The sequence below is a fragment of the Artibeus jamaicensis genome, unplaced genomic scaffold (assembly GCF_021234435.1).
Source record: "Artibeus jamaicensis isolate MK-2021 breed Jamaican fruit bat unplaced genomic scaffold, CSHL_Jam_final scaffold_754, whole genome shotgun sequence".
NCBI lineage: Eukaryota > Metazoa > Chordata > Mammalia > Chiroptera > Phyllostomidae > Artibeus > Artibeus jamaicensis.
Genome location: NW_026522054.1, coordinates 6848731 through 6868533, shown reverse-complemented (window position 1 = coordinate 6868533; position 19803 = coordinate 6848731).

Genomic DNA, 19803 nt, shown 5'->3' with positions numbered 1-19803 from the left:
TTGGAGCTCTGTCCCTGCCCCCTGGTGCCCCACACTGCTCGGAAATACCTGTCATTTCCTCCATTACCTCTGTATCTCCCTTCAGCCTCCCCCCCGCAGGACACTCAGGACCATGGTGTTCAGAGAATGAAGGGCTTTCGTCCACTCAAGTCTCTGCCCAACAAGACACGGAAATGCAAACCAACTCACCTTTGGTTAAGATGTTCGGTTTCTAACTCCCACGTGGTGGTGGTGTTCTTCACACTCCTAACGCGAGTCCCTTTGTATCTGGCAGAAATCCTGTTGGCTAGTGATTCGTGGACACGAAAGTTGTAAATCTAACAAAGTCCAGTCTTTCCTGGGTTATTCCATTTTCTCCGCGTTAATTTTAACCTAAATCCAAAATATACCTAGCCAGAAAGACTGCCCCATCTCTGTAATAAAACCCCGGTTTGGTATTTGATTTATAAAAATACATATTTATCTCTTAGAGTTTAAAAAATCCATCTCGAAATCATTTACCACCAAATCGAAGATTTTTCTCTTGCATTTTATTCCAGAAGTCTTATAGTTTTGCTTTTAGAGTTCAATCTATGATCCATCTCAAATTAATTTTTCACACATTGCAGAGTCGTAGTCAAAGTTTGTTTTCCTCTTGTAAATATTCAGTTGTCCGTGCGTATTTGTTGAAGGAGAGAAGATACTGAGCACTGAGTGTATTAGAACTGTTGTCAAAGCCAATGACCTTATACATGCAGGCCCACTCACAGACTGGATGAAAAGACACTATTTTCCTCACTGCGCTGTATTTTTCCTCCTTTATCCTGTGACGCTGGTGATTATAGTCTTTCAAATGAACCAGTCTGGCACCCTGGGTGAGTTCTACCTTGCTACCATGCATTATACTTCTTGTGTTGCTGGTTTATTGTGCAGATATTTGGTCCAGGTCTCGGGTGTCCCCGGCTGAAGCAGAGTGTGGCAGAGATGGGCCTTCACTGGGTTTCCCACCTAAAACCCCGACCCCAAGACTCCAGGACCTCAATGTGGGTTGTTGGCCACTCAACGTGGGGTCGTTTTGGGATGTTTTGTTACACTGTTGTCCTACCCAGAATGGTTTTGGTGCTGGGAGCGAGATTCCCCCGTAACGGAGCCCACAGTGTGGGGCTTCAGCGGCCGATGCAGGTGACAACAGCTGGAAGGAGCGTGAGAAAAGCATCAGAGTCATTTCCAAGGCCTGTGAAGAGCCCATTAGTTCAAGTTCAAGAGCCCTGAGGGCAGCTGCTTGTGAGGGCTGACAGGAAAGTGGAGGAAATATTCAGGGAAGTCGGAGGGAAGAAAACCTTGGGTATATGGAGGGGGGAGTTCAGCAGCTCAGTTGCCTGGTGGCCACCAGGGACTAAAAACCGAATCTGGTGAGGGGGGTGGGGTGGGGGGTTCCAGCTAAGATTTCCGGCAGAATTGTCAAGGTGTCCCCGGCTTTTTCTTGCTGGGGAGGTGGGGTGGGGAGAAGAAAGGCAAACGAAAGAAACAACTTTTCAAAATAAAAGACCAGGGATTGCTGGGCTTTAAACAAAATAGGCTCATTATTAGTATCAGTGATTTTTAAATTAAGAAAAGACTTCCTAGCGAAGATCGAACCCGAGGTGGAGCTGGGAGAGCTTTTGTCAAGCCCTCAGAAGTATTTAAGGTCGTGTCTCCGTATGGCATTAGCACCCAATAGCTTTTAAAAATCTCTGTGGTGCCCAGTGTGGTGACTCAGACATTACAGGTTCTAAAAGCAATTCTTCCTTTCCAAACTGCATTGTTCTGTGTGCATTTGTCCTACAGTCAAAGCGTGTCAATTGTTAGTATTTGTACTTGAACTACTAAGGAGAAGGGCCAGAAAAGGAGACGTAACCTCACTGGCTGTCCATCACAGTAATCGAGCTTCCTTTTTCCATCTCTGCCCACCGAGGGCAGACTGATGCGGGGCCCCGGGCAGGCGGCCAGCGGCCATCTCCATAAGCTCTCGCCCTGGCTTCTGGGAATCGGTTCAATATTTGAGAAAACACGCAGGCCTGAACGATCCAGGGGTGAGATGTATAAATAACTCCACGCGTAATTACAGTGATCATGGTTTTGTTTGGAACGCACAGAACGGTAGCATCCTGTGTATATGAACAGAGCCCATTGGACGGGCATCTTCATCTGTCAGTCTGGTCGTGTTGCTGGACACGAATGGTTAATGAAGACAAGTGGCGTTTAGCTCTGCTGGGACTTACCAGTAGTTTCCCGTGGCTCTGCCGGTACTGGAGATAAAGAGTTAAAATTACCTTAGAATAGCATATTAAATTATAAAGAATCCAGCAAATATTTATTTAGTTCCTCACGTAAGTCTGGCATGATATTGCTGTTTTGGCTGAAGGACATAATTCCGTAACCCGCACTTTCAGGAAAGCCTGGTCCTGTTTCGGTCCCCACGCACCTGGCCTTTTCCGAGGTTTGCCATCTGCGAGGCGGGAGGCGTATTTTCAGGACGGCCCCCGAATAACTCTGCGTTTCAAGTGCCTCAGAAAACGGGCTAGGGGCACTCAGTAGCTATGAATAATGCATGAATAAATGAATGAATGAATTAATGAATGCGTATATAAGTGAATAATGCAGGCTGAGGAAAAATCCATGGAAAATATCAATACTTAAAAGACAAGCCTTGTGTTGCAATCAATTACAAGAAGTATATAGAGAATAGTTCAGGTACTAGAGGGGATGCAGGAGAGAGTAGCCAAGGAGAAGTTTGGATGGAGAGAGCCCAGAACCCCGGCATGTGGTCACTCACTGGGCTACCTCAGTTTACCACCTGCGTAACCCCTCAGCGGATTTCCTCCCGCTCAGCGCCGCCGTCTGGAGCCGTGGCTCGTCACACCACCTGCCACCTGCATAAGCCCCGACGACAGCCCTATCATTTCCTCCCCTTCACGTCATTCCGCCGTGGCCGCACCCCGTGACTCCCTCCTGCTTTGAAGAAATTCTCCTTTCTTTTGTGTGTCTCTTTACTGTTCGGTCTCCCACATGTACATCCTTCTGGCATGTGTGTGTGTGTGTGTGTGCAGGGCGGAGGTCTTTGTAAGGAAACCGAAGTGGAGACCTGGCCGTGACGCTCACGGCACTTAAAACCGGACCCCTGGAGCACCTGAGACCTGAAGGCATCTCATCGGCCCGTCGTTGGTCTGAGCTCCTACCTTCCGTAGGGTCCTAACGAACCCCCCCAGCAGTACACCGTGTAGTCGGGCTGCAAGCACAGTTAAAACTGTGTGAACCGGGTAATAACCCTTCTAGGGTCACAGGCTGGTACAGGAAGTGCCCCATGATATATAAAGCTTGTGGAAAGAAGTTCTGCACTGTGGACCTCCTGCTGTTTCGTTATGTGTAATAAAAACTGGTTAATGTTAAAGATGAAGCGTTCCCTTCCTTGATTCTCCTACCTTCCTAACTTTGCGGGGAGGGGGCAATGCCTTTGCTCCGGGTGGCCCCCGCCTGCTCTCATGAAGGTAACAAACTCTCTGTGATACAGTAATTGGAAGAGCTTTTGTTGGCCAGTGAATATCAAATCATAATGGATAATCTACCCGTTTTCACCATGACTTGCATTCAGGAGTGTCTTGTGACTTAGGAGGTGCACATGGTGACAGCAGATGTGTAACTCGCCAGCCAGTCACCGTTATTACTTTCCGACTACAGCGGACAGTACATCACGGGGATTAAACATTCGGAGGCATCTCGGGCACATTCACATCGCCCTGCCCCTGAGAAACGTTGAACAGAGAGCAGAAATAGCAGAACTGGGGGAGCTGGGATGGGTAACCACTAAAAAGATTTAGTTTGGAAAGAATATCCCTCGGGGCAAATTCTTCCAAGCGGAGGGAAGGGCAGGTAAGCAGGGCCACCCTAGTGAGAACCATCGCTCTGAGCTGATTCCGAAAACCTTGCGTGTTGATGGTGAAGAATAAAAGTCTGCCGTCTGCTGAAAGGAAGCAGATCTCAGTGAGTGTGTGGCTCCGAGTGCCTTACCCGCTGGGGAAGGGCCGCTCACGGAGCCCCCGAGGGCGCCTGCATTTCTGAGCCCCCGTCCAGGCTGGGGCCGCCCACTGCTCTGCCCTCTGTGAGGCTGGGTGTGTCCCGTGTAATACGAAAATGAGTCGTTAATTAATACAGGCTTGAAGCTTGGAGCGTCTTTTCTCCTCCTGCCCAAGATGTGGCATGGATCAAAACAATAATAATTAATAGATTAATTACTAGTATTAACTCCACTGGTGCTGTTCGCATGTCCTCTGGCTGGGGGTCACCACTGCTTTTATTATGCATACCCTCCCCATGACCTTGAAGAGCATTTTGAAGGTACTCAGCACACTTTTGCTGGTCAGTATCTCAACGCTGTATGATCTCAAGTCATTCTCAACCATATCATCCTGTTCTCCTCTTTGCAATCCGCCTTTCTCTGTCTGGGGTCCTCACCAGTAGCTTGCGGAAGTTCGGTCCAGAGACCAGCCCATCTGGACCAAGGAAGAGTGGTTTGTTTGCCGAACTCACAACAACGCAAGGACCACGGGCAGGGCAGTTTCAAACTCTCAGGGGTTTACCGCAGTTCACCGGGCGGAGGCAGGTGTCCGGCTGGCTGGACAAAGACGAGGGCTGAGCCCGGGGCGTTGAGATGGGGTTGGCAGGAAGATGGGTGTCGCCTTCCCCTCTCCCACGGGCGGACAAGGACAAGGTCTTTGATGATTCAGACTCCGAGAGGCCTCGGCGTGGGCTTACTGACAACTATTTACGAGGAGACGAGCTTCTGCCAGGGCCGGGGATGACATGACCATCGAGACAGGCAGGTCGTGGGTCACAGTGGAGCAGAAGGGATCAGATCAGTTGCAGGCCCGTCTCTCCCCACAAAACCCCGAGCAAGCGGCTTTGTGTTTGGAAAGAAAGCTGGTCCCTGTGTTTGAAATGCCTCTAATCATCGAAGAATTCCTTCCATATGTTGATCTGGAGTCTTTCAAGCTTCCACGTCTCGCTCTGAAGTAGGATCAGTAGCCTGTAGAATAAACCCAGCTCTTTTCTATCAGGGTCTCTTTCATGGCTACTGTCCCCTTCTCCTCCTCGGGCCGGACACGACCCGGGTCCCCATCGTGCCCCCCGGGATGTGGCACCACACTCCCCACCTTGGGGGCTGTCCTCTCGGGGTTCCACGCCGTCCGTGAGTGCCGTCACTCAGCTGTGGCATTCAGAACTCAGACCAGAGGCACGTTGGACTGGCACAGAATCAAAGTGCAGAAAGCAAAGCTGCCGCTTCCCGTGCTCTGCTCAGTCTAAGCCTGCGACCGCATTACGTTGTTTGAGGTTTGTTTTTTTTTTTCCTGTGTCGTTGAGGGGAGCAGTCTTTTCCACGGGGTTGTAGGCCGAGCCCCATCTGCCTTGGGCTGCTCACGAGCGGCAGTTTTGGGCCCCCATGTGCAGCACGCAGAGTCTTCCCCTCCTACCCCTTCTGTTTGATTTGCCCGGCGCTCTCTCTGGTCCAGACCATTTTGCCTGTAACTCGCTCCCCTCCAGCACATGACTCTCCCCACTCAGCGCCCGTAAGTGGTTTGATCCACGTTCTGTCTCTTCCTCCAGTCATGAAACAATGCCCAGTCTGTCCCCACCAGGCAATTCTGAGCCTCCGTCATTAAGAATTAAAAAGTGAGCGGAAAGAAACTGTCCCAGGGACATCTAATCACCTGCTGATGGGTGCCTGGGTACTAGGACTGAGAGAAGGGGGCATGCTGTGACTGCGAGGTGGGCTCGGGGTCGGGGTGGGGGAGGGGCGTGCAGGCCCAGTGGGGGGTGACCTCCTCGAGAGACCTGGGGCCGCACCGGGATTCCACGGGTTTGCTCGGATGCACTGGAATGTGTAAGTGAACAAGTTTCCCTGGCTGTTGCCGTGTGGGCGGTGGGGAGCATTGATGTATTGAAAATGTCACCGGCTTCAAAGCCAAATGAATTAGCTTCACATTCCAGGTCCAGCCTTTATAAACAAGGCTTGGGACAAGTTAATTAGCCTCTCCGAACATCAGTTTCCTCATGTGAAATATTAGAATTTCAATACTAAGCTCAGGGTTTTAAATTAAGATTGAATCAAGATAATAAATATAAAACACCAGGCACATAATAGGCACTCATTGAAGGTTTTGGTTTTTTTTTTCCTTCTGGAACGAGTCACAGACCCAAGATGTAGGGCTGGGGTTAGATTGATGGCCCGGCCTCTCCGAGAAAAAAACAGCGAGTCATTGACCACAACCGTGTAGTTTCATCAGCGAGGCTCAGGATAGAAGAGACCGAAAGTGGGGTCTCAGACCGAAAGGTTTTTTTTTTATCATTATAACTGTTGCTCTCATAAGATTTTGCGTGTTGAAGACAACACATTTAGGAGCCACTGAAGTCTGTAACACCAACATTGGACTGGGAGGGTGTGCCAGCTGTAATGGTTTTCGAGTCTCGTATCCAGCTCCTAAGATTTGGTGGTTACCAGGTTGTACGCTCATTCTCTGTGGATTAAATAAAAGTAATAAATTATTGGAAAAGTGCTGGGTGCTGCTGCTCTTATTTCAAAATAGAGCTGAAGGTTTCTTTCACACATGATAAGTGCTGTGTCTCAGTGACTCTCATCTCCTCTAAAGTGGTTGATAGTATTTTAAAGCAAATTATCGGGGGGGGGGGGAGGCTAAATGGTGATAGCGGAAAAAATACAATAAAGATTAAATAAAAAAGAGTTTAAAAAAGCAAATGATCTGAGCTTAATCTTGCATTCTTCTGAGAAAAGTGTATATAGCAGCAGAAACTAAAAGCACTTTAACTTAAATCCTCCAAATTACTCAGCTGAGTGGGTTTTCTGTACCAAGAATTGAATGAACTCTCACAAAACTTCCCGGATTGTTTATAACTAAAATGTCTGCAAGTTAACAAAACAAAATCCTGTACTAGAGCAGAGATGATGCTGAAGAAGCGGAATTCAGTGAGATAGAGTAGCAGTTACAATTCTCATCGCAGTGTTTGGTGGGAGATAAACACTGAATTCTTTCAGTTCCACCCCAAATCCACCTTGGCTTTCCTGAGTAAACAGCTAACATGCCAAACTAAGTCAAGGAGATAAATAATGCCTACCCTGCTGTTTTAGGGTATTAAGAAAATAACATCAAGTCGTTTTAAGAATGCTGGTTACTGTTATGAAGATACAGATTTTCTTGTGAAAGTATCATCCATCAGTTCTTGTTTGTACTTGAACGGTTTCCCATCCTGGCTATTCGAAGTCGGTCCAGAAGGTGTCCAGCCACATACTATGAAAAATAGAGACATTTATTGAAGAAGACACAAGAAACATGGTACATAGGACAGTGACACCTCGGTCCCCTTGAAAGGAGGCACCCTTGGGACTTCACACAGGTCTCCCATTCGCCATCAGCTGCCCCATCGTATTTTCCTGAATCTCATTGCTGATCTGAACTCTCTCCCCTTTCAAGGGTGATTTTGGTTTTGGGAAAAGCCAGCAGTCACAGGGCACCCAATCCGGGCTGTAGGGAGGCTGAGTCACCTGGGCAATTTGATGTTTCTCCAAAAAACTCTGCAGGAGACGTGATGCATGAGCAGGTGCGCTGACCTGATGAAGCTGCCAATCACCAGTTGCCCACAACTGCGGGCCTTCTGAATCAATCAAATAGTTCCCATGGAGGAATGTTCAAGCTTAATGCAAAATCTGATGCAGATTTTTTGCTCTATTTGCTCAGTTGTTTTGAATGTGACGGCCACACCGTGCACGTGCTCACTCAACGGCGCCTACCATCCCCATGGACTCGTTCAGTGAAGTCGTCGTTGTTCACACATGCGCATTCCAGTGGCTGCCAGGTTACACGCCTGTGGTGCAAATCCTTCTCGTTATATTAACGACGGCTGGACTTTCTCAGACGGACCTCACTGTATATCAGTACACATTCGGGGCCAAAACGATTTCAGAAAATAAAGAAACAAACAGAAAGGACCCCCTTAACCCAACCCACCTCTCAGAAACAAACTTTTAAACTTTAAAAACTATTCTAGTACATACCTACCAGGAACTCTCCTCCCCCCTCATTATGGCATGAAAATAGTACTTAAAATGCTGGCTATCATTTTAGTGGGCCCCTTGGGAGGGAAGAACAGTGCGCTCAAGGGTACAAGTCTACCCTTCATTAAAGAAAACACCGTGATGGACTTTTATTGCCCTTATTGTTTTTTCTCTCCCTAGGTCTCCCAGATACTATTTGGTATGCTGTAGTTTCTTGCTAAAATGAATGAAAATTTAAGTTCATTAATTAGATGGAAATATGTCAAATGTACTTAGCTTTTCATTTTAACACGCGAACACACAATTTTTAACTACACATGGAAACTTCTGCCACAGTCTAAAGCTGGGGAGGGACAGACACAATTTTTCAGCGTTGGAAGTGACTTTCCATTTCCATGTCACACTTGAATTTGTGCCCCTGGGGTTTCAATTCAGCTTCTTTTCATGGGCATTTGAAGTAAAAACAGCAACAAAATCCTTCCAATTGTACTTTCCACCTTGAAAATCAAACTAAAGGACTAAAACTTTATTTATTTTTTTAGTTATTTATGTGGCCCACATCTGTAGTGCTACCCTGCGAATCTAAGGCATGGTTGTCCAGAAATACATTTGAATTATATTCTAAAAGAGCCAGAGACCAAGTTCATGTGAGTTCCGGGATATGTCATTCACAGATCAATAATTAAAACAATTGATTACCTTATAAATGGCCAAACTGAATTGATCATATAGACGTTTGAGTCATTAAGGCAAAACTGTCAGGTTAACTGTTCAAGCCCATATTGATGACTAAGTACTTAGCAGGGGTATTGTTCAAAATTGCTGCTTTAGTGACAAATTGATCAAATCTATGTAACAAATGGCCGCTGCCCAGAGCAGTGTCTATTTGTAAACGCAGCTCAATGAAGACTAATCTAGCTGTTGTAGGTACCCACTTTGAAACAACAGCACAGGACGAAATACAAATATATAGAAACAAGTGCTTTTTGATACGAGCAGTTTAACGGCTGCATTTTATTGTTTCCACAGCATGTACCCATTTTCTGACGTATGTATCATGACGTATTACCAACCTGTGAATGGTCACCAACCTCATGAGTGACTCTGTGTTTTACTTTACTTCTGGGTCTTTACATGAATGTGAGCATGTGGTTATACATTACTTTTAATTTTTGAAAATGAACTAGTAAGTAACATGGAGTTTATTCGATGTGCCTCGTGAGTTTTGCTCTTTTGAAAGTGGCCGTCGCGCAGACCCAAGGCCCTTCCCGGGTTATTCATAAATGACCCAAATGTAATTATTCACGCACGTTTTTCTCATTTCATACTTGCATAATTCAGTTGTGATAGAATAGAAAGTGGCATTCTTCTCTATTATTTTATAGATTAAATTATGTCTCCCGATCCAAGAACTGTGAGAGAAAATACAGGAAAGCAAGCCATAATAACTTAATTTGAAAAGCTCTTTGCATTCACTCAGAGAGGGAGGCGCCTTTTCCAGAAAGAACAAGGGAAAAGAGAATGATGGGAGCACAGAATGAACCTCAAGGCTCTGTCCCCATCCCATGATTCTGTTTACGAGATTTCAGATGTCCCAGCTTTCTGCTGTAACCGTAACGAAATAGGTTTACAAGAAGCATTTGAAAGCGATATAAATAATTTGGAATTTTCTAACTACACTTTAAATCAGGTTTGTTACTTAGACTAAGCTTCATACTTTAAAGCATAAAATATCTTAGAAATGTTCAGGTTATAAAATACGTGTTTCAAACTGTGTCTTTTTGTAAGATTAGTCCTGTGATAATCCCTCTGAAAATAGGTTGCCTACGGTCGCGATCTTGGTCAGCACTAGCAGAATCCACTCTGAAGTGAATAATAATGGAGAAGCTGCTGGGACGTAGTAGGTGCTTTGCAGCTTCACTGACTTCTCAGCTCTGGTTTATCACACCAGTCGTGATGGCAAACACTTTCGAAGACCCTTGGTTCTACGAGCAGAACTAACGCCAAGTGCAACACCCCTGGGGGTGTGAGTGGTAACTGGCGATCTTTGTTGCCCTTTCTGACACATTCCCTGCTGATGGAGGGCAGAAACCAGGCGGCTGCTCCAAGGGGCTTCCGACCCCAACTCCTGTGTCGCTGTGAAGACCTGGCCCATGCAGAGCAGTTTAGGGAGGTGAAGGACATGTGAACATTCCTAGGTTACAGCAGATACAATTCAACAATTAGTAAATAAAGCCAAAGAGTGAGTCCCTCTGCAAGTATTTTTAGCCTGGAAGTTGTGAGGCACACATCTTTCAAATCCGGGGCTGGGGCACCCGGTTCATTGGACAAAATAGTTGCCTCGAGCCCCTTCTGGGGGGAAAGACACCTTGGAGGTGTGAGTCCCAATGAGACATCGGGGAGTTTAGGTCATCTCTAACTTTTGTGTCGACAATAAGGCAGTGTTTAAAAACCCGGTTTTCTAAAAAAGTTCATGACATGTAGTTTCTTAAATCTATAACAAATTGGAATAAAATTTCAAAATCACAAGGACTTGCAAAAAGTAAACCAAGTGTTTTTCAAATAGCTATGTGGGGGATTCATGGAAGACTCTCTGCCTGTGACATTTAGAAGCTCACCCCGAGCATATGACATGCAGATAATCCCTCGTCTCATGTCTCCCACATCACTGACTGACTCGGGAAAATCTGCCTTGCAGGGATCAGTATTAAAAAATAAGACTCAACACACAACTGGTTACACCCTTCCAAAGCAGGCTTATGCGATTCTAAAACTCTGGTGGGAAACAGAATCACAAGTCTGAATGTCTGCATAATTTACAAGGAGTTTTCTATTGACTTTTGCAAAATCTGAGCACAATCTAGCTGTTTAAAGCCACAGGTATTTATTACTTGTTATGATTTGGTGGGTTGGCTGGGCAGTCCCTCTGCACTGGGCCAAGGGAGCGGGTGCAGAGCGCTCCTCCTCTTGTCCGCTGTTCGGCGAGCCGGCTGACCCAAGGTGGCTTCCCTCTGCTTCCTGGGTTCTCTCCTGCCCAGCTGAGCAAGCCAGGCCTTCGTATTCTGGCTGTTTCATGTTTCACAAGCCCCGTGTTTCACAAGCGAGGGCTCACACGGGAGTGCAAGGCCTTTCCAAACCTTGGCTTTCTTGGTCCTGTGTAAGAACCCACTAAGGTAAGTGACACACCCAAACCCGTCTCCCGAAGACACAGTTGCAGTGGCCCATTCGGAGAAGCAGGCAGGGCACACACACGAACGGAGGAAGGAGCGGTGGTCCTTTTTACAATCTACCGCATGCAGCGCTCCTCAAATCTGCTTACTGCAATCCCAGATTTAGTTTGTTGAGCACATGGGTTAAGTGCTCGAGTGAATTGCAGATGTCAAGCCACAGCCTGAAAGGGTGCGTGCACAGAACACGGGGACACAGCCTCTGATGGTCCCCAAGGTGTAGCAAACATCTGACAGGCTGGAGATCTGGCCTGAAGTGACATCTGTTGACGAATGAAGGGGAATCATGGGCTTTAAGGATTAGCCTGTTCGGTAAGATCTAGGGGATGGCTGTGGTTTTGTTGGGTGGGAGTCCCTGAAAACAGATTCTGAGATGGGGGTGGGTGAGGAAGTGAGGAGGGCGGCCGTGAGCAGAAGGAGACCCACCAGGCCAGGTCCGTTCCCCAGGGTCTCAGAGCTGGGAGGCCTTTCGGAGATGGCCGGAAATCAGGCGCGGGGCTGGCGGATCGCAGCCCCTCTGTTACATTAGTCCTGCAGAGCACTGGTTCAAAAAGAGGTTACTGAATTCCGTAGCCTTGATGTTCCACATCAAGGGCATTTGGGAAGTGACGCGTTAAATGACTACCGTATTCCCCAACTCCGAGGTTTTAGGGTGTTCACATGTGTTGATGACCTCTGAGATGGAAATGAATCATGAAATATTTCTAAGATCACCTTTAAGCATCTTGGACATTTATGGACATCCGTTGACCAGGGTCAGCAACCACACCCTGATTTCTGTCTGGGAAGACACACCCCTTCCCACTCTTCGTTCATGTGGGTTTGGTAAAGGCCATTCCGCCAGGAACCGTGGGTGGAGTATGGCAGCCAGGCACCAAACCAGCCAGTGGAATTTTCCTAGCCACAGGGATCGATTTGGAGGTGGACACGGGAACCACTCGGAGATCGGATGACATGGATGTATTTTTACTGGGACTTACGCAAGAGCCCACGATGCTCTGCGGTGAGGGGCCAAGGAGGCCGGAGCAGAGCTCCTGGCGCCATCTTTCTATGGCCTGGCGTCCAAGGAGCCACCAGAGAGCGAGGCAACGCCATGGAATCATGGTGACAGAATCCGAATCAGAACTCCTGAAACCAGGGTCACCCCCACCCCAGACATGTCAGCCTATAAAGCTCACACTCTTTCTTTTTGTTCACGTCGGTTTGGATTAGTATTTATTTCTGCCACTTTAAAAATGAAATCACCACAACTCACAGACCGTAAGTGCTTTCTTTTCACAATAGTTTTGAAGAGCTGGTGTTTCACAGACCACTTCGGAGAGATCTAGAGAAAGTGGCAAAGCAGTTAATGCGCAGACTGGAGAGCCTGGGTCCAGAGCCCACTCTCAGTGTGAATTAGCTCTGAGCTCCGGAGACTTCAGGTTCTTCCTGGAGGGTGCACCCCAGTGGGGCTGGGCCAACAGGACTTAGGGGGGCATCACGGCAGCACATGCGTAAAGCACTTAGAAAACGGACCACCCCGTAGTAAGTACTCAAATGGTTTGGAGAGTGACCTAAGTGGCAAAATTTAAAATCATGGATTTCTAGAAAAAAATTAAAAATATGTATTGAGCAGTTAGAAAGACACTGGTGGCATTCTAACCCAACAGGGCTCACTTTACCGAGGAAGAGACCCAGGAAGGCAAGTCATCCGCTCAAGGCCAAGTTAGCTAGTGAGGGTTTGGGGACGATGTTCCTCGGCACCATCCGCAGTGAGCGCACAGCTCTCGGGGCTTCAAAGCAAGGGGTGCTTATTAATGAGCAACCTCGAGGTTCCCCTTTGTTTATTGTTTGGTTTTCAGTTTTCATCTGATTCACAGTGTCCACCCTGGGAAAAGTAGCCACTGCCACCGGGGAGTGGGGGCCGGGAGGCGGCAAGTATCTGGAATTACGTCCTCCATTGTGTGAGCCCAAGTGCTCAGGTCATTTCGCCAGTGTCGCACGTAAATGATGCAGTGGATTCCGAACACTTTGGGCCGTCCCCGGTGAGTGCATAATAACGTCCACGAACAGGCTTCTACTTCTTAACTCAGGTTTCTCTGTTTTTATTTGTTTGTAGGGCTTCACATTTTTAGTTTTGGGTTCGGTCAGTTTTTTTCCCCTCTGGACAGAGAAGGCTGCAGGCTTGTCTTTGACGTTTTCAGTTCATTTAGAAACTGGAATGCACTTTGTCTCGGTGCCGGCGAGTGAGGGTCTCAAATTACTGACCCAACAACCACAGAGGACAATCTTCATCCATTTAAAGCGTATTGATTCGTGAGAATCTGCCAAGGGTCACGAGAGAGGCCAGCAGGTGTCTGCTTACCCTACGGAGAAAACGGAGAGTAAATCATTTTTACATCCCACACAGAATGAGAGGACTGACCTTTCTCACTCTCCTTGCTTTTCAGACAGAGGTTTTGGTTAAAGATTTTCTGTGGCCGCAGAGCCAAAAACTCCCGCCTGTCACCGAGATTGTTCACAAGGTGCCCACAGAGCAGAGATTCCCGAGGCCCCTTGGAGTCTTTCTCGTGTGGTTGGCTCCACTCTGAATAGATTATTACGTTCGGTCTCTCAAAGCCACTTTGGGCATGAGGCGCATAGCGAATCTAATTTTGAAAAGGAAGAGCAGCTGAGAGAGCGGCAGGGTGCAGACCAAGAACAGTTACCTACTAAATTCACTTGTAAAAATGTTTTGAGCAGGCTCCAGTTCCAGACTATGAACCTGTGAACAGGCGGATCATCTGATAAAAGATTTTTAGGACTCCAAAAACAAATAAATATCAAAGTAAACAGACCAGAAAGTTACGCTCCAGTTACTGTGGGCTTAATTGAACTCTTGCGTTAAACCTACTTGGAGCTGTTTGGAAGGAAGGGTGGGTTTCATTTTGCAAACTGGCCGCGTCTGTTTCAAAGGGACACTTTTGAATTAGTCGCCTACCACGAGTCAGCTGACGCATGGCATTCCCAAGGGGGAAATTTATATGGATGTGTAGAAATACTTTTTTATTCATTCCCACATGAGAACTGTAAACACACATAATTTTCCCACTGATGCCCATGCTCAGCTACTAATGTACGATTTTCCTCAGGTAGCCTTTATGGAAGATCCAGGTTTGGGTTCATTGTTCAGAAGAAATCACTTAGCAGATTAAAATGGTAACAGTCTGGGCAATGGTACGAAACGCTGCGGAACAACAGCTCCCGTTCACTACACTTCGCCGCAGTTCCGGCTTTCTGATTACCATTCACACTAGAATGTCCGTAAAACTTACAATGTGACATTTGTGTGTTACTGATGTTGGGGAAATGGCTGTGTTTGTTCTGATCTGGTGCTGAGTAGACCCAGCTTCCCCACAAGAAGCCCCTCGTATGCACCCCACTAGGCCGCTCCTAGCTTGTACTACTAGCTTCTGTGTTGGGGGGCTGAGCTGGCAATTCAGGACAGGACAGGGCGTGGTTCCCTCCAAGTGTCTTACGTTCGGAGTCCTGTTGCCAGCTCTTAGCAGTGTTACCATTAAAACATGTAAGTCCACAGAATGGACCACCCATCTGCCCCCAGAGCCACACCCTCCCACCCCCTTAATCTCTTCTGCTTAATCCTGTCCCAGGTCATATGACCAACCCTTAGCCTGGGATCCTCTTCTGTCCTAATAGCAGATGTTTTTTGTTTCAATAAAGCAAAGCCCCTCCCTTTTGTTCTGTGTGGGAAGAACCCGTGTAGAGTCTCACAGCTACCACTTCCACGGAACCTTGGCATTTTTAGGAAGGCGGGGACGAGGACGTTGTTCCGTGGCCGAGAGCCTGTGTATAGCACCATTTAGGGTAGAAGGAGGGGTGCCCATGGGTGGCCGTTCAAATCTGTCACAGGGACAGTGTGTGGCTAGATTGGACTCACCCGGGAACAGGATGAGGACAGGATGCTACACGTAAGCTTGAAGTTCATCCGAAGCCATTTTTTAAGGAAGAAAGAAACCGTGACCGAGCCATCAGCAGAGTCTGGTGACCCCGTGCCAGGCAGCGCTCGTGCCTCATGGACGCATCGAGGACGCCTCGTTTCCTGGGTCCTGCACAGCTGCGCCTCTCTCCCCAAGTCATGGACATCGAAAAGCAGGATTCTGCAGAGAGGGGTGGAATTCCCCAACCTAACAGCCACATCACCGTCCCCAAATATTTCATGTATGCGGACGTTGCTGGGCGGTCAGCCTCTGGTACAGAAAACACACAGTATTGTATCTGTACTCAGCTCAGGGGTTAAAACCAGAAAGGAGCAGCTTCTTGGTCAAGGCCACCCAGTGGACGCTGCCAGTGAGCCGTGTCTTCCGATCCCTGGTCTGGAAGGGTTCCTGGCCGTCTTTGGGCGAATTCACTGTGTTTTTCAGATCCTAGAAATGGCTGGTTGTCACAGTGTTACTCCAAGTCCTCAGTTCATTTGCACTTAGACCCTCTCTATAGGGACAAATGCTCCCTGCACAAGCAGCAACCTGCCCCGACATTCTGTGTCCCTGCGGAAGGCGGTGTGCCTTTCAGATGGAATGGATTCTCCCAAGACTTCGCTGCTGGTGTCTTCAGTCCTTCCCCGGGGTGGGACCCAGGCGCGGGGAGCCCAGGTCTCCCCCGTGACACCCAGCGTGGCAAGGGTCAAGGGTCCTGCAAACCACACGGTGTCCTCGTGTGCACTGAGGCATTGGGATCCGTACCCGACAGGGAGGAGAGTTTTCTACAGAGTCCGTCATCCCACCCCCACCATTTCCTGTATCTGGGCATCTGGGCATTTCCTCAAGTAGATTACGGGTGTGCGGTACCTCGGTATCCGGACCTCGGTGGCAGTATTACAGGCTTCCATGGAAAGATCTGGAGCGTTTCCCTTTCTGAGATCCCGGTGCTGTTTGCCTTCAAACAGAACCAGGTGATGGTTGGCAGGATTGGACAAAGTCACCAGACAAACCCTCCCCCCCAGCAGTCTCCTGCCAGCCCCAGTCTCCTTTTGGGAATCTCAGGAGGTTGTCCCTGGACAAAGGACCTCCGTGCGCTGCCGAGAGTCCACATCTGGTTCATTTTTGTGCACCCCTCAAAGCAGAAGGCGGGAGCTCCTCAGCGTTGGGTAGGCGGAGGGGAGGTCTGTGCTCCGACACAGTCGGAGTTGCTTGTTCTCTTTCGGCTCTTCCTCCATCTGCCGACGGGAGGCGCCCACCTCTCCGGTGGGGTCCCGTGAGGACTAACCGGGGTCCTGGGAGGGATGTACCCAGCACCCTGCTTAACGAAGAACGGAAAACACACAATACCTCTTCCTATTCTTTCCTTTCTGGGTGCTAATTTTGTAACTTTTTAAAAGCCAGTCTCATGCACGTTAAGTGAGGCATTTAACAATTATACATTTTTGGAGTAGGTGAAACTTAGTACGTGTAATCATTAAAATAAAGGCTATTTTATTTCTCAGTGCCTTTTCTTTACATGAACTCCGTGAAATTTCTCTCCCCTCCCAGGATGGAATCCCAGACCAGCTGCATAGCCCTTCTTAGACGTCTAGGTGCTGATGGAGGTGGGTCCCCATGGTTCGGTCCCTGTCCTCATTCTCCTGGCCGGCGAATCGTGGGGTGTGACTGGGGACGGTGACCCGCGTCTCTGCCCTGCCCCTCTGTGGTTTTCTTGTCTGTCTCCTCCACTGGCCGGGGGGGCGCAGAATTCCATCTAGAACGTTTTCATTTTTTTCCCTTCTATCAATCAAGCAATGGCTCCCATTGTGTAGTCTTATGAGAATCGGCCTTTCTCCAGAGGGACCTTTGCCTGCTGTTCTCATCTTTAATATGCACTTCCCCATGTCCCAGCGGGATGACACGTTGCTGATATTAAAAACATTATTGAGAACCAGCTGATAGATATCAAAGGCTTACCTCCCCCCAAAAAGGCAATTCACAGTTTGTACATAATGGCATTTTTTGGAAACGCCACTTCGATGACAATATTTTCTTCCCTGTTTTGTTTTGAGCAAGGACTTGTTAAGAAAAAAAATAGGCCAAGTTTTATATTCCAAATGACATAGGATATTACATGGTTTCATCGAGTACATCTTTGCCTATCTTGATCGATTCATTTCATTTGAATCATGATTCACCCAGTAATAATCCTCCACCCAGTCTCTTTGATATTTCATCAAAACTAATATCCGTCATCAGTCTGGGGCAGTATTTGACTTTTTATCATGATTATCTTTTTCTGGTTTTAAGGACACAGTTATTCTGTCGTCACCTCACGTTGTTGGGTGTGTTGTAACTAACTGTTGAGAACTGACCGACCCCGCCCTCCATCTGGGACACGCGGTCCCCGAGGAGCACGCACTAGACCATAGAGCACAGCTAGGAGGGGCTTTCGGCCACTTTTCTGGAGACACTCTTCTCCACGACTGTTCAGAAACCAAATGCAAGCATGCAACCTATTTATGGACCACCCAAGGGGGCGTGGCCAGCGTCTCAGAGCCCGCCCCTCGCTCCTCCCCCAGCTCTGGTTATCGCCAGGCTCCTCCCCAGGGTTGATCCCCTTCGACTTCTAGAACCACAGCCTGTCTTTGAAGTTTATTAAAATGATGCAAAATCATATTGAGTTTGTTTCGCGTGGCTTCCTGTTTGACATCATGCCTGGGAGATCAATAGCTATTTCTGCCTCCAGCTGTGATTAGTTCCTTCTATTGATATCCAGGGGCACTGGGTTTTGCACATTCTAGCACATGGGTTTGGAACACGTGTGTGCACTTCTGTTGTGTACATGCCTCAGCGCTGAACTGGTGGGTCCTACTGTGTGTGTATACTCAGTGGTGGAGTTCATGGCCAAAAGCCTCTCCTAAGAGCTGGTGGGAATGTCTCTCTCCTGCCAGCGTCGCAACAAACTTCCGCTTGTACCTGGTACCATCCTTTCATCTGCGCAACACAGATGAGTGCCTGTTCCCCTGCGTTTGGAGAGTGGGTGTGTTCCTGTGTCGATTGCTTACGTGATTTGCTTATTTTTTCATTAGGTCTGCTGTTTTTCCTTATCGGTTATTAGTGTTCTTTGCACAGCCTAAACAGGATTTTTTTTGTAGGGTAGGTGCTTTGTAACTATCTTCCTTTTCCGTTCTGTCGATGTCACCGTTGGAGGAGCAGAAGTTATCAGTGTGTCTCTTTAAGGGTGGAGCTCTCTGTGCCGTGTTTTGGGAAACTTGACCTACTCAAGGTGGGGAGACAGTCTGCCAGACTTTCACCCGAAGCTGCCAGAGGTTGGAGTAGGGCCAGTTTTGATCGGTTTTCGTGGGCGGCGGTGAAGGAATTTTTCTTTCTCTCCCACGAGTAATCAATTGATGTGGCACCGTTTATTGCCAGGCGTGTGGGCTTCAGGACGGATCAGGCTGCCGTATAAACATACACGGGGGCAGATGGGGAAGAGGGAGTCCGCATCGCACCTACACAGCAGGAAAGAAACTCGAATGGTTATTCCATGTTAATAAGTCCACCTCGCCCGTCACCCTCTTCAAACCTGTTGGTGACCCGTCACTTTTCACAGACATCAGTACCTCCCACGTATCCCAGATGACACTTGAGTTAATCGGGCAGAATCTCAGGATATCTGTCTAAAAGATAAAGGTCTCTTTTTATAACATACTGTAACACGATTTCATTATCACTCCTAAAAACTTACAATTCCTTCATACGATAAAGTGTGCGTTTAATGTTGTTTCTGTCTTATAACACTTTGAAGAGGTCTTTGTTCAAACTGGTATTCAAACAAAAACATGTATTGCGATTGGTCGATAAGTCCTTCAGTTTGTTTTGACCAGTGGGTCTCCCTTCCTGTCTTTCGGGTGTGTTGTCTTCCTAGTGTATTTGGAAGAAACCGATTCCTTCATCCTGCAGAGGGTTCCACAGTTTGGATTTGGTTACTTTGAGCAGTGACTGTTTCTTATTGAACCAAACATTTTCAAAATTATTGATTTTCCATAGATAGGGCAACAAAACAACAGTTACCTCCTTACCGGCGAGGGAAGAGTAGCTCTTGAAATTCTCGTCAATACTATTTAATGTTTATCTGTTTTGGCAAACAGTTTGTCTACATAGATGTCCTTAGTGGGTTTTTACACAGTAGTCACCCGATCGACAGAACCCCTTCCCGTGGTTTTCCTTACCCATGGTCCACTGTGGCCCAGAGATAGTTACTGGAAGATTACAGAAATAAAAATTCCTATATTTTAAACTACATGCCATTTCTCGCAGGTGGATGAAATCGCTGGTCCCCTGCTCTGACCTGCCCATTGGTCACTTAGCAGCCCCCTGGTCATCAGTCCAATTATCAGGGGGAAGGGTGGGGAGACCACGTTTATGGAGCTTGTATCACAGTCTGTTGTGATTGTTCTGTTTTATTGTTGGTTATGATGGGTAACCCCCACTGTGTCTGAACAATAAAACGCAGTCACAGGTGTGTCTCATTGAAAAGAACCCAGCTCGGGCA